General features: G+C 44.1%; 1 protein-coding gene across 1 annotated transcript in view; it reads right to left on the bottom strand.

Moving 5' to 3' along the window:
• The window catches only part of PIG-U (phosphatidylinositol glycan anchor biosynthesis class U), a 62,387-nt gene that overhangs the window by 22,379 nt on the left and 25,200 nt on the right, over window positions 1-14,808 (bottom strand). The gene's annotated exons all lie outside the window — the stretch shown is intronic.

The following is a 14,808-nucleotide window of genomic DNA, read 5'->3' on the forward strand; positions in this document are numbered from 1 at the left end:
ATCAGAGTTTTCTTTTACTGTGCAATGAAAGCAGAGAAGTTTTCTGTCTTTTTAGTGTTACTCAACTTTTGGTTTCAGGTCATACCATATACCAAAAATGTAAATTGCAAAAAGTAGTAGCCACAGGAATTTTTATTTACAGTAGCCATTCAAAATAACTGAAGGGTTTATTGCCATTACGATTTACTGCAATACTTACTGTATTTAATGCAATGTCAGATTCGTATTTACCTATGCTGAAATTGATAATTGTAACGTGCCCGTTCCAATCGATGTAGCAAATAAATGGGAACACCCTTCAATGTTTGCACTAGATATAGAAAAATCCAGTAGATCCAGCAGAGTACATGAAAGGATGGGCTAGCCTCGGGCACACATCGTCCAGAAAACTAGTGGCTGAATAATTTTTTCAACAGCATACACTTGATATATTGACAACTCTTTTGCCTGCAAGGTAGTGTCATGCCCCTGTGGCAAAATGGCAGAAAACAACTGCTCATACGCCTGAAATACTGCTCGCTGTTCCACCTTCATGTTTGGGTACACCATCTTAATGCAATACCAGAATGGCTCACTGGTGTAGTGCAAGCTGAGAAATATGTTGAGCTGCACGGAACAAATCTACTTTTCTGCAACAGCACTGTATAGTCTCAGAAGCTGTTAATGACTTCAAAGCACTTTTCCCTGTCTACAATGGTACACAGATGGTACACATCATGAAAAAAAAGAAAAAAGACTCAGCTTCTGCTTCAATGGCAGCAGTTCATTTGAATTTTTCTTTAGGAACCTGAGCTTGATAAGCAGGTAAATTGAGAAGTTCACTGTTACGATGAATGTCTTCAGCTTCTTACACTTTTTTGTGTTTTTGCGAATACAGTCACAGCAGGGTCACAAGATCACAACTGAGGGTCAAGAAATACGGAGTTTTGGGGATAAATCTGAATTGTGAATTCTTTTGCTGGTGAGTATTTTTTGGATCTTATTGGATCAATTCAAAACCCAGAACCCTGCTGATAGCACATGCTGTTAGGCCATTTTGTGTTTGTAGACAGGCTAGTCCCAATAAATTTTGATGTCAGAAACCTAATCAGAATCCTTGAACACATCTGCTTCTAAACTTACATCACCCGTATCACTGTACAATTCACTGTCACTGTCTACATTCTGAGACACTACAAAAGAAAGAGCATTTTGCCAGTGCCAGTCCAGAATGCAGCTTGACACTGGCTTGAGGCACAGAAGTTTTGAGAAAGACGCTGCTGTCAGAACAGTAGGACCATGTCCATATATGAAACAAGCAATGTGCAATGTGAGACATATGGCCATCTGAAGAGTTAAAAAGGTCATGTTGCTTATGCCTACAGTGCATCTTCTTTAGCACTAGCACAATGTTAGCATAAAGCCATGCATGCCAATAATATTGTCAGCAAAAGAGTTCCAATGACATCATGGAAGGAAGCCCCCCCCCCCCCCCTTCCTGTATGTTTTTATATACTACCACTATTTACATTCTAACTGATGCATGCAGCAGAGGTGCTACTGTCACAGGGCAATTTCATGTAACGTACTACAGTAACATCAAACAAAACATTTGATAAAAGTTCCCTTTTGCACTGTAAGTACATCTAAATAGCAGCGCAATGTCTACACTCACAATGGCACAGCCTATGCTATCAAGATGACCAACATTATTAGACAAACAGTTCATATAAAAATCAGTACACTTGCAGAAGGGTCAGCCAGTCTACATATTTGTCCATAGATTATTACCAGAAAAATCAACAGAAACAATATGTATAACAGTATATGCTCACAAGAAGCAATACTTTTTCATAAAACTACAAATTAGCATAACACAAGGTGTCAGGTGCTCAATGCATGAACTACATTCTGTAATGTTGTGCTCTATGAGGTGTAACAAGCAATAGTTCCAACATTTTGACCAAAAACCATGACTATGAGTGTGTACATAAGATTCAGATATGACTGACACCATAGTGAGGGGGTTTTGTATTAACTTTTGTTACCTGGGGTTCTAACCTGCCCCGAAATTTAACTACAGGAGCATTTTTGTATGCTGTTCCCATTGGAATGTGGCCACTGCAGCAAGAAACTTAATGCATGACCACTCAGCAGCAGAATGCTATAGCCACTGAGCCAACATGACTAGTCCAGTTCAGCTATAAAAACAACAAACTATGATCAACCTAATACAAAAATAAGCACTCAAACAAAATTAAAACAGCCCCACACAAGTTCTGGCAAGATTGCTTCACAAGGTGTGAGGCAATATCTCACGTAATCCTGCAACAGATGCATTACGGAAGGCAGAGAAGTTTAATCAATACTTCAAATCAGTTTTTACACAATATAACTGTATGATCATATCTTCCATGCAATGCAAAACTATTGTAAATAATGTGAATTAGAGGACATAAGTACTTCCACAGACGGTAATTTTGAAAAAGTTACTGAACACGAATGTTAAAAAATTTAGTGGCAACGACAGAATCCCAAACGCCTTCCTTAAAAGATGCATGCAATAGGCTTAAAACACTTGTCACTGGTATACAAGATCAATAGAAAGGAGAAAAGTGAGTGGGCAGTCACTAACGCAGTTCTCATACTATCATCCAATCTCACTATGCTATCTCCACAACTTTTGATTAACAAAACCAAATATTTAATTTTAATCAGCACAGATTCAGAATAAGATTGTCTATAGTGCAATTACTAGAAATAATTCACAACTTTGCACTTACAGACCGTAGATAAATTGAAATATACCTTGACCTCTTCAAAGCATGTGACCACGTCTCCCATCACAAGTTACCTTATAAACTACAGGGCTTTTTAGGAACTGGCAAAGTAAAAAAAATTACAAACGCATTAAAAGACCACATCAACGCACCTTCAATTTATTCACTGTTAAGGCCAATCTTTATGCTGAAGTTGTACCTGGTGTGCCACCAGGTGCAGTCTTAACATCCATTCTTTGCTTTCTTTTAATAAACAACATAGCACATAATAATGCACCTGTGTGAATGTTTGGAGATAACTGCATGCATTATATAAAAAAGGTCAACTCACTATGAGCTTATAGACAAGTGGTACGAAAATTGGCAGATGGCGTTTATCTGGCTCGCACCACCCATAGGGTTAACTCAAAAGAAAAGACCATTTATTTTCAATTATAAGATCACACATACAATGCGTAGTAGAGTAGAACAGTATGAACACTTGAGGTCATTCTAATATCCAAATTAAAAAGGGCTCATTAGTGTATTTAAAATTGTATGCCAAAGAACTTCACTTTGATCACTCATATGTGGCCTTAAATCTGCATTTATTGAACCCAAGCTGGTAGACCAAACAACACTCATTTAGTCTGTTTACGAATGTGCTATTATGTGTTGGTTTCCTTATACCACAGATAATACTGCAAAGCCTACCCACTGTGGTTGCTCAGTGGCTATGGTGTAAGGCTGCTGAGCATGGCGTCTCAGGATCGAATCCTGGCCACGGCGGTCGCATTTCGATGGAGGCGAAATGCGAAAACACCCGTGTACTTAGATTTAGGTGCATGTTAAAGAACCTCAGGTGGTCGAAATTTCAGGAGTCCCCCACTACGGCGTGCCTCATAATCAGAAAGTGGTTTCGGCACGTAAAACCCTATAATTTTAATACTGCAAAGTCTGAAAGTGCACAGAGGAAAGCAGTAAAATTCATGCATAATGATTACAACTGTTGATCCTCTCTTGAACTCTCAAAGAATAGTGTAGCTAAAAATTGTAGTAGAGTATGATACCTACACCACTTTCATTTCATAGAAAATGAACTGAATGTTTATGGAAAAAAAAAGATAATTTTTAAAGAAAAGTCAACCAAAACAAAAACCCACCTTAGAGAATATAAATTTTGTTGCGACTCACACAGGTATTAAAAGGGCACTTAAGAAAAACAAAATATGCTTAGAATGATAAAGCATTCACTCGAAACTATTATTGTTAGTTTCATGGGAAGAGGTCGACTTACTTCATGGCATCACCCGTCTTTAGTTCTTGCATTGTTTTTGGCTTGGCAAGTTTCCTCTGATGGTAAGAATGGCTTTTATTGTATTGTACAAGGCTAATTTACTAATACAGGACAACTTACTTATCTCTTTATTGTACCTTTAATCCTTTCCATGTGCTATTAGCTAGAGTGTAATCCAATTCCCAACAATATTGTAGAAAGACAATTCCCTTGAAAATTGCCCTTGTAATTTGACGATTTTCCCTGCTCCTTATTGGCATGATTGTACTTGAGGTGTGCCTTTTTCTTTTCATATTGTCTATGAGAGAGAATTTTGATGCAAGAAAGACAAAGAAGTTAGCCGAATGTGTTTAGTCTCTGACCTGCTACTCCACATAGGGGAAATGCAGATGGGAAAAGGGAGAGAGAGAGTGTGGAAATAATGATGGAGTACAGTGAACTATGTATACAAGTGCAATGTGCATACATTTCCTGTGTACAGCACGTCACAATACACAAGTGCTTGTCAAGTGATGCTAGAGCTTGTAGATTAGGCCACACTTGAAAATGCCACAATGTTCTTGAAAATAGTGCTTTACCTCTTCACAGTTATTGCTTTTCTTCTTTTGCCTTTTCTTCAATATATAAGCAATGGTTTACCATGCTTTCACAAAACTACTTCAAATGTTATTGAATGACTGTCACTTTTAATATGTGGCATTTTTGTGGTGGTCGGCTACCATAATTCATACTCAACATATTCCACCTGTATGTTGTTATACTGTGTCCCTTTTATTCTAGACACTAAAGCCGTGTGCGTGTACCTCTCTCCGTGTACATGCGTGTTGATGATATGTGGTGTTTTGTGGTGAGGGACCAAGTATGGTCGGAGCGCAAAGCCACTGTGGACGAGTTGGCAATGAAGTGATGAATTACGAGAGATAGATGTGACATGGCTTAAAGGGGCTTAAAAAACAGTCGCTTTAAGTGCGTAAAATGTATATGTAATAAGAATATGACAATGACTAATGAGGTGTACTATGATAATAATGATATGACACACTAAAATATCTCAATGGAAAAAATTTGCAAGAAGCACTACTGCCTTAACAGAGTCCTTGAAACACAAGGGACTGGAGGCAAACTATACAAAACACTATTATCATAGCGGTATCATCCGACGAGACGACACGCTATGAATTTCTAGGGCGAACAACATGTAACACATTGTTCAAGAAACCTAGGACTGCTTTGGTGTCAAAGAACGGTTCTGCACCAAGAACCATTGCCTTATGGAGAGGGATGTGCTGCTGGTACGCTACATGAAAACATTCTCTCAGCTTCTGCTTTCGAACACTCCAGAAGGACGTGGAGGATGACCAGCCTCTCACCACATCTACCACAAGTTGGAGGTTCATTATCAGCCAGAAAAAAACTGTGGGTGCCATACATGTGTCCTATCCCGGTCAACAGAATAGGATATCAGTTCATTGTGTTTTCGTTGTGGAGGATCAGGAACCTAACTTTGGCTTAATTACGTAAAGGTTATTATTCATTTCAGCATCCAACAAGCATTGCTAGTGGCTTCTCAGTTTCTTTCGTAGGAAAGACGAGATCAGTAGCAGGATTGATAGCTTGCGATGCAACTGACGTGGCAATTTGGTCAGCCAGCCTATTACCCTCAATGCCCCTATGCTCAGACTCCCAGCACATAACAACATGCGGGGTCATTATTTTTAAGTTTATTGAATGTTCAAGAGTCATCTACGACAGCATAATTCTTGTCCTTGAGCTGGATTAATCAAACAGGTGGGCATTACTAGCCCGAGAAATCGAAACACATACTCAACTAATTAAATAAAAATCACAAATTAACCTCTTCATTATTTATTTACAGCACATACTGCAATTTACGAATTGTAGACAGTGAGCTTGAAAGACGTATCCATTTGAAATGAATTTCCAGGATGACAACCAGTTTCGGGGTATTTTACAAAGTGTGGGACAAAATACATGGGTGTTCCAGTTACGTTGTGCTTCGATGCATGAAAGAGTTTTGTCATGAAAGTACAACGGTGCATTTTTACGGCAGGTTTGGTGGGGCATGTCTCCACCATGGTGTCATTCTGGAAATTCATTCTATGGATATGCCTTGCAAACTCACCGGCTACAATGAGTAAATTGCAATATGTGTTGCAAAGTAATTAATTATTAAGTTAATTCGTAATTTTTGTTCATAGGTTCAATGTGCATTTCGATTTTTCATGCAGTAATGTCCACCTCAAGAACAAGAAATATGCTACCTGCCACAGACAATTTTTAAACATGCCATAAAACTTTAAAATAACCACGTCATAGACGTTGCACAAAGAACAGAATAAAGCTCGCTAAGTACAGGGTTCCGGAGTTTATGCAGCGACATTAAAGCTTTTAAGACGCTCAGAGGGTCTGTAAATATAATTGTTTTATGAAGTTTTAATTTCCTTGCCGACAATAGTGCATAGATAGGCCTCAGGTCTAAAGATACTTGTTTTCGAGTGCAGGACATCGGATTCCAAAAAGGATTGACCGATTGCTACACAAGACAAGCCAGCATGCAACTTAGAAGCATCAGTGTAAAATTCTGTGCACAAGTACATCGACTGGAGTGCTAGTGTTGTCCCTCTGACAACGTATCACATTCTATGAGCTACCACTGCCACAACGGCAATGCCTTTGCTGGGGCTATCAGGCTATGCTGAACGATTGGAACACTCATTTCACCACAAAGTTTTCTTATGTGCAGAGAGAATGGTTCTCTAGCTGCTGGTCAATTACTAAACAGCATTGCAGATGCCACATTATTTACGGTTATGTAAGAGGGATGTTTACAGTTAGCGTTCACTTTTAGAAAATACATAAAACTGGAGTATGACCTACAAAGATTGAGCGAACACTCATTAGCTTCTATGTAGACTCTCTCTACAGGATTTCTGCTGAAGGCATCGGTCGCCAGGTGGATACTTGCACTACATCTCAGAAGTTCCATGCGACAGTGGAGAATCAGCAGGGCTCCTTAGCCAATTTCAGGAAGGCTGAATGCACCTCAAGATGTGTTCATCCACGCCACATTGTCTGTTTGCCATCCTTTCGATACATCCTCCACTGTTGGTGGAGTGATGCAAGAAATGTTTTTGTGTTGCTACTAAAGGCTGCATTTCCATGAATGCCACAGTGGGGCCTTGCTTCATTGATAAGCTTTCTGAGCAGTTCAATCTGGCCTCCTTAGCCAGATTTAATAAGAGTGAATGCCCTAGTAAATGTTCACACCAGCTGCACTGTCTGCTCGGCATCTATTTGGCATTTGCTCGCTACTGTCATCATGTACCATACTAGAGCGCACTAGTAATTTAATGATACAGGGAGCAATCAGGCCTTCGTAGCATTCCACATAGTCAATGCATAACCAGTGCTAATGCTGTTGTGCCATCTGCTAAACAGAAATCAAACCACTTTGACTGCTCGGTGATGCCTCTGTAGTCCTAGCAGCATCAAAACACAAACAGCTGATCTCAATAATAACGAAAAAACATACCTAATGTTTTGTCCACAGCGTGAGATGAAACCAAGCAACAATGGATTTTACCATATACGTATTTGTGCCGTCAGGGCGGAGAGCCCGTAACGAGTGCGAATAGGGATCGAAGCGGGTGGTCTGGGCTGCATGGGGTGCTGCCATGTTGCTGCGTAAACACGGTTAGGGTGGCTCTTAATGTTACCATTGGTAACTGGCACAGTAATTTGTGGTATACAACGTGCATGCCACAGGGTCTAACATTTTATATATCGCTGTAACATATCTGTCAAGCAAAAATAAAACTATATAATCCTGCCAGTAATCAGACAGTTAAGTCCAGAACTATACTCTGCTGAGCAAAGATATTGCATGTGTGTACCTTGTACCTTCGGCAGTGCTTCAGCAACTGCAGCCCCCCTCTTTGTGGGCTGGAGTGAAGCTGGAGTCAGCTGTAGCGCTGCATTTGTGTGTTGTGTTATGTTGGGTTTAATGACGTATAAACAACTCAGGCTACGATTCCCCAAACACAAGGTAAAATTTCTTTTAAAAAGTTGGGTCACCTCAGCGACGATCCTTGTCTGGGCAAGGTCTCCGAGGATCCCAACAAACTAAAGACCTCAGTTTTCTTCTCAAATATGAGAAGGTGGGTGAGGTGTATCATAATATGAAGCTGTGGGTAGGATCATTTATAGTTTTTCAATACCACCTGCTTCTCTTAAAAAGCTAATAACATGTGTGATATCGACAAGTGCATCTTCGCCTAAAATCAATGCTGGGTGCAAAGGAATATGTTCGTTAAAAAACCAAGTAAAGAAGAAGGGTAAAAAAGAAGGACACCGACCACTGAATGAATACAAGAAAAGACGTTTCGGCTCCCCTGACGGGAGCCTTGTTCACAATGAAATCAAGGGCGTGCGATACAATGTTTATATGGTTTTAAAATATGATGTAAGCAGCGCGTGTAGATGGGGGGGAGGGTTCCGTCATTCTGGTTGAGGGTGTTATCTGTCATTTGGATTAGGAGAGATTCCAAGTGGTGTCTTGACGTCAAATTTCTTTCTTCTTTCTTTCTTTCTTTCAGCCAGTCATCACCGAGATTCGCCAGTACATTTCAGTGACAAGCAGAGCTTCTGCATTAAAAAAAAAAGAGGTCTCGGTGATGGCCTCAATCGGCCTCAATGGCAACCGTACCTGATAGTGACTATGTCGTCGCACCTATTTGTAATGTCCTCCTGGGCGCGATATCTCTGTGCCACACTCCGTCATAAGCCTTGCCGCTAATTGGATGTGTCGCCCCGTTATCAATTTTGGCTTGACGAAGCAAGTGTCACCTGAAGGCATATCGGTGGCCACACTCCGGTCAGTGACAAACGACCACGTCACTGCTTTCGCAGCTGATGCGTCCACAGACCCTCCTGATTACCTGAAGGATGCCTTGAACCTCGACGGCCCATTACGTCCCATGGTTGCTCCGGACCTCGCACCTGACCAAGCAGCCGCCCTATATCGCCTTTTGCTTTTCTACCGCAACATACAGTGCAGTCCACTTATAATGATACCACCATATAACAATATATCGGTTATAACGATGGGTCGACATGAGAGTGTAATTTTATGCATTAGGTCTATGGGGAAAAAAACATTTATAACGATAGGTTATTCACTGCATATCGGATATAACAATCAAAATTTCGCCGCCTGGACAGCGTTTTCCGTGCCAAATAATCATAACATTTGTGTTGCTTAGTTCCCAGAAACGAACGATGTTGAGACGAGGTGATGTTTACCTTCGTAAGTTCGTATCTGCTGCCATTACCGCGCAGCGCGTCTCGCCCCGCCGGCGTACCAGAGATAATTTTTGTAGAAAACTCTATGCCGGAGAGTACCTGAGTAGGTGCAGCACGTCACAAAATGGTGCTAGCTGCTTCATGCGCGTCGGCCACAGTCGCTCCGAAAGAGAGAGAAAGAAAAAAAAAGCGACAAGCAAAGCAGCGCGGTGGCGCCCGTCCCGCGTTTCTCTCTCTCTCGCGATAGCAGGCTGATGCCACCGAAACAGCGTACGATCAACGGTACAACCCAGTTCGAAGATGGCGCCGACAAAGCGCAAAGCTGTGTCGCTTGACACGAAGATGGATATTTTGCAGGACTCTCGATGCGGCTTCAAGGTGAGCACCCTCGTGAGTAAGTATGAGCTCGCCCAGTCGACAATATCAACCATCTTGAAAACCAGGAGCACCGAGATTGTGAAGGCAGGAGCTATCACCGGCCATGCCGATCAGCGGAAAAGGGCTAGGCACACTTTGTACGTCGATGTTGAAGATGCGCTTTAGCAGTGGTTTATCACAACCCGCGCGCATAATGTGCCTATTAGTGGGCCAATACTTACCACCAAAGCGAAAAACTTCGCTTTTCTTCTGGGACGCCCAAATTCTGAGCCTGGGGGAGGCTGGATTCAGCGCTTTAAAGAGCGGCACGGAATCGTTTACAAAAACGTGGTAGGGGAAGCGATGTCTTTGGACACACAGGCAAAGCAGCAGTGGCTGCAGACAAAGCTGCCCGGCGTGCTAGAGCGCTACGCGGAGAAGGACATATATAACTGTGACAAAACTGCTGTTTTTTCAAATGTTGCCGTCGAAGACTCACGCTCTTAAAAAGGGGATCGATGCCCCGGCGGGAAGCACTCAAAACTTAGGGTGACCGTGTTGCTGTGCGTTAGCATGGACAGGAGCTATCGTCTCAAGCCTTTCATGATGGGGCGATCAAAGAAGCCAACGTGCTTTAAGAATCAGCACATCCCGGTCCACTATTGCAGCAATGAGAAGGCGTGGATGACCCGCGACCTGTTCGAAGAATGGCTGCTCGAGTTCGACAGTATAATTGAAGGCCAAGGAAGAAAAGTAGTGTTGCTACTTGACAGATGTAGCACACACAGCATTAACCCGAAGCTAAAATCTGTCAAACTGATGTTTCTGCCTCCGAATACTACGACAGGCCTGCAGCCGTTGGACGCTGGCGTGATCTCCAACTTTAAAGTCCTGTATCGGCGGCGGGTGCTGGAGTGACTAATCTTAGCCATTGACCGCGCAGCTCCTGGCACGTCGGGTCATGCAGACGGGCCCCCTGACCTGAAGATAAGTCTTTTGAAAGCCGTGCGCTTCGTTTATGGTGCATGGTATGAAGTAAAGCAGTCAACCATACACAATTGCTTCAAAAAGGCCGGCTTTGTGCGTCAGGACGAACTTCCCCAACCCACTGAGACCAACACGGTGGAAGCCGCCGACGCAACCAAGCTCTGGGAGCTCGTTGGTGACGCAGGTGGTGCGTCGTAAGGAGTTTTTGACAATTGCAGACAGTGCTGCCTCGTTCTGCGATGAGGTCACTGACGAGGCGATCGCCGAAGATGTGCTGTCTCGACAGACGGCGACGGTGGCGACGGCAGCAGCAACAGTGACAACGAGATTGACAGTGGCTGCTTGACCCTGACCTCGATGTACAGGCAAAGTGCACTGTCATTGATCGACTCCTTAATTGATTTTATGCATGCTAAAGGATTGTTGCCAGTGTTCGCACAGCAGCTGGAATCCATGCACACCGCGGTTGTGAAGCTGAAGCTGCTGCAAAAGCAAGTGCAGATTTCTGACTATTCCGGCATGCCTAACCCTTGGCACGGTCATTGGCGCTAGAAAAGGTATGTTCCGCGCTTTTTATTATAAAAAAATTTTTTTTTAATAACTGCAGTCCAGATATAGCGATCATCGGTTATAACGATCATAGTTTTCGTCTTTCTCGACATCGTTATAAGTGAACTGCACTGTATTTGACACCGACAATCGACCACTTGGTCAGACGTCCCTTGTTAAGCATCGAATAAGCACTGGCGATGCTGTTCCCATTCACCGCCGACCGTATCGCGTGTCCACGGCAGAGCGGCAAGTTATTCACCAGGAAGTAAAAAAGATGCTTGCCAGAGGCATTGTTGAGCCCTCGTCGAGTCCTTGGGCATCTCCGGTCGTGCTTGTCAAAAAGAAAGATGGCACGTGGCGTTTCTGCGTTGATTACCGCCACTTAAACCAAATTACTAAAAAGGACGTTTACCCTTTACCACGAATCGACAACGCTCTTGTATTCACGGTGCCAAATAATTTTCGTCCATCGTCCTTTGATCTTACTGGCAGATTTCCGTCGATGAGCAAGACCAAGAAAAGACCACTTTCGTCACTCCAGATGGCCTCTACCAATTCAGGGTTATGCCGTTCGCTTTATGCAATGCCCCGCCACGTTTGAGACTCTGCTTCAAGGTTTCAAATGGTCAACTTGCCTTTATTACCTCAACGACATCCTTGTGTTTTCTCCTACATTTGAGACGCACCTTGAGCGCGTAGCAGCTATCCTTGACATCTTCCGCAAGCCTGGGCTCCAAATAAACTCATCGAATTGCCACTTCGGGCGCCGGCAGATTACAGTGCTAGGCCATCTAGTCAATGCTTCCAGAGTACAACCCGACCCGGACAAGGTTCGAGCAGTAACGGCTTTTCTTGTACCTCAGTCTGTCCAAGACGTCCGGAGTTTGGCGGGGCTCTGTTCTTATTTCTGACGGTTCGTGAAAGATTTCACAGCAATCGCTCGACCACTCACTGAACTTCTGAAGAAAGACGTGCCTTTTACATGGGGTTCCCCTCAGGCTGCCGCATTTTCATGCCTTATCACGATTCTCACCAATCCACCGGTCTTGGCCCACTTTGACCCATCCGTACCTACAGAAGTCCGAACCGATGCTATTGGTTATGGGATCGGCGCCGTCTTATTGCAACGCCAACACATGCACAACCGCGTTATAGCCTACGCTAGCTGGCTCGTGACACCTACAGAGCGCAACTATTCGATTACTGAACGCGAATGTCTTGCTCTCGTCTGGGCTGTTTCAAAGTTGACCCATACTTATATGGCAAGCCCTTCTCAGTAATCACAGACCATCATGCGCTCAGTTGGCTTTCATCGCTCAAGGATCCTACTGGCCGGCTCGGTCATTGGGCCTTCCTGACTACAGTAGAACCCTGTTCATACGTTTTTCACCGGACCGGGAAAAAAAAACGTAACAGCTGAGAAAACGCAACAGTGAGGAAAGCTCCGAAAATGAATGAAAAAAGTGCAGCTTCAAATACAGACAATTTATTTCCACAGAGTGCGCTGAGGACTTCAAAAAGTCCAGAATGATGGCTTGCCATTTCTTTCGCTCGCTAGAAATCACCACACGTTTCTCAATAGCCTGGAAGGCCGCATTGCTGTCAGCGTCGCTGTGAGGTGCGGCGTACCTGCGGAGGAGGTCCAGAGCCGCGACGGCTTCTCCAAAGCTAGGATTTGGCAACTCTCCGGCATCATGCGGCTTGTGCTCCTCGTCGTCACCACACGGCAATGGCAACGAACGAAGGAATATCCACAAGAAATTTTGCCCTCTTTGGCGTAATCATGCTAACATGCTAACGATTGTTTAGTATTGCTGCAGAGCGCGCGCATCCGAGCAGCCCGGTTGCGCGCAGCGCGGCGTGGTTTCGCGAGAAATGTAAACAAGGGAGGAGAGCTGGCCCGATAGGCAGAGCAACGCCATGAGCAACGCCAACGTCCGGCTTCACTTTAGCTTCACAAAGAGTGACGTCAGGGCCTATCATAGGTTTCCACGGAGGAAGGGTTTCCTTCCTCCGTGAGTCGACCCGTCCAACAACCATGCGGTGACCGTAATCACAGTGATGATAGTGAGAGCATTTTTCACGAATGGCCACCTAGTGGCGGCCTCTCTAACTGGCGTGCAGCTTCTTGCAGCCAGTTCCATAGCCAAGCCCGGCCAAAATTTGTCAAAAGCCAAAATGGCGGTTGGAGCGCGTTGCCTGCTTTAGCCCAGGCGGGTTCTGGACGCTAAGTTGCGCGTATCATGCGGGAATGTTTTCACAGCTACTACGTAACAGCGGGGTTCCTTATACATTGGATCCTATAGAAGCTATGCCGGGACCGGACGAAAACGACGTAGCAGCCAGGAAAACGCAGCAGTGAGGAACGTAACAGTGGGGTTCTACTGTACAAGAATATCCCTACACAGTGACTTACAAGACGGGACGCCAACACCAGGACGCAGATTGCCTCTCTCGCTACCCAGTCGAAGACGCGACCTCTACGTTTGATACTGACACCGATACCTGTGTTCTCTCTGTTTTTCTACTACTCCATGTCACCGACGAGCAACACTGTGACCTGTCCATGCGTATCATCATTGACCGCCTGGAATCGTTACTTGCCAACAGTTACCTTCGCTTATTCGCACTTCAAGATGGCGTACTCTACCACCACAACGTTCACCCTGATGGCCCTGCATTACTCCTTGTGACCCCTAAACACCTTTGCTCGGCTTTTCTTCACGAACTTCACGACCTCCCCACTGCCGGTCACCTGGGTGTGTCACGTACCTACGACTGGATGTGCCGACGCTTCTTTTGGCCAGGGCTTGCTCGCTCCGCTTGAAGATATGAATCTGCGTGTGAGAAATGCCAGCGACGCAAGACACCATCGATGCTCCCTGCAGGCTACCTTCAACCACTCGACATTCCCGCGGAACCATTCTTTCGGTTTGGTTTGGACTTACTTGGCCCTTTTCCTTTTTCTACCTCTGGGAACAGGTGGATTGCTGTGGCCACGGATTACGCCACGTGCTATGCCATCACCAGAGCGCTTCCTACAAGCTGCACCACAGGTGTCGCCGATTTTCTTGTATCAATGCGATTTTATTACATGGAGCTCCATTATTACATGGAGCTTACATTGTTTGAACGAGGCGCGTGGGCGCCATCACTCTAGAAAAGAGGAGGAAGAACGAACTGCGCTCGCGCTGTGATTCTAACCGGTCAGCGTTGCAACCGCTGTTGCAAATATAACCTGTAAATAGTTGCTAGTCTTACTGACTCGTCCTTAGCGTAACAATATTTTCAGCTTACGTAACAATAAAGTGAAGTGATGCAATTGTCTGTAGAAATAAAATGTGCTTTTGGCTATTTTTCTTTTCGGCATCTTATATCTCTAGTTAGTCACTTTATTTGTTACGCCAATGGGTGGCACTCTCGCTCTTATCGCTTCGGTTGCTATTCTTTTCGTCTACTCCTGCCGCTTTCTATGCACGTGCACATTTTTTCATATGCTCTGCAGCTAAGAACTTTCTTTCTCTGCCTGCAAATGTTTCGGAAATGCTAGAAAAG

The sequence above is a fragment of the Dermacentor albipictus genome, chromosome 1, assembly GCF_038994185.2.
Source record: "Dermacentor albipictus isolate Rhodes 1998 colony chromosome 1, USDA_Dalb.pri_finalv2, whole genome shotgun sequence".
Classification (NCBI taxonomy): Eukaryota; Metazoa; Arthropoda; class Arachnida; order Ixodida; family Ixodidae; genus Dermacentor; species Dermacentor albipictus.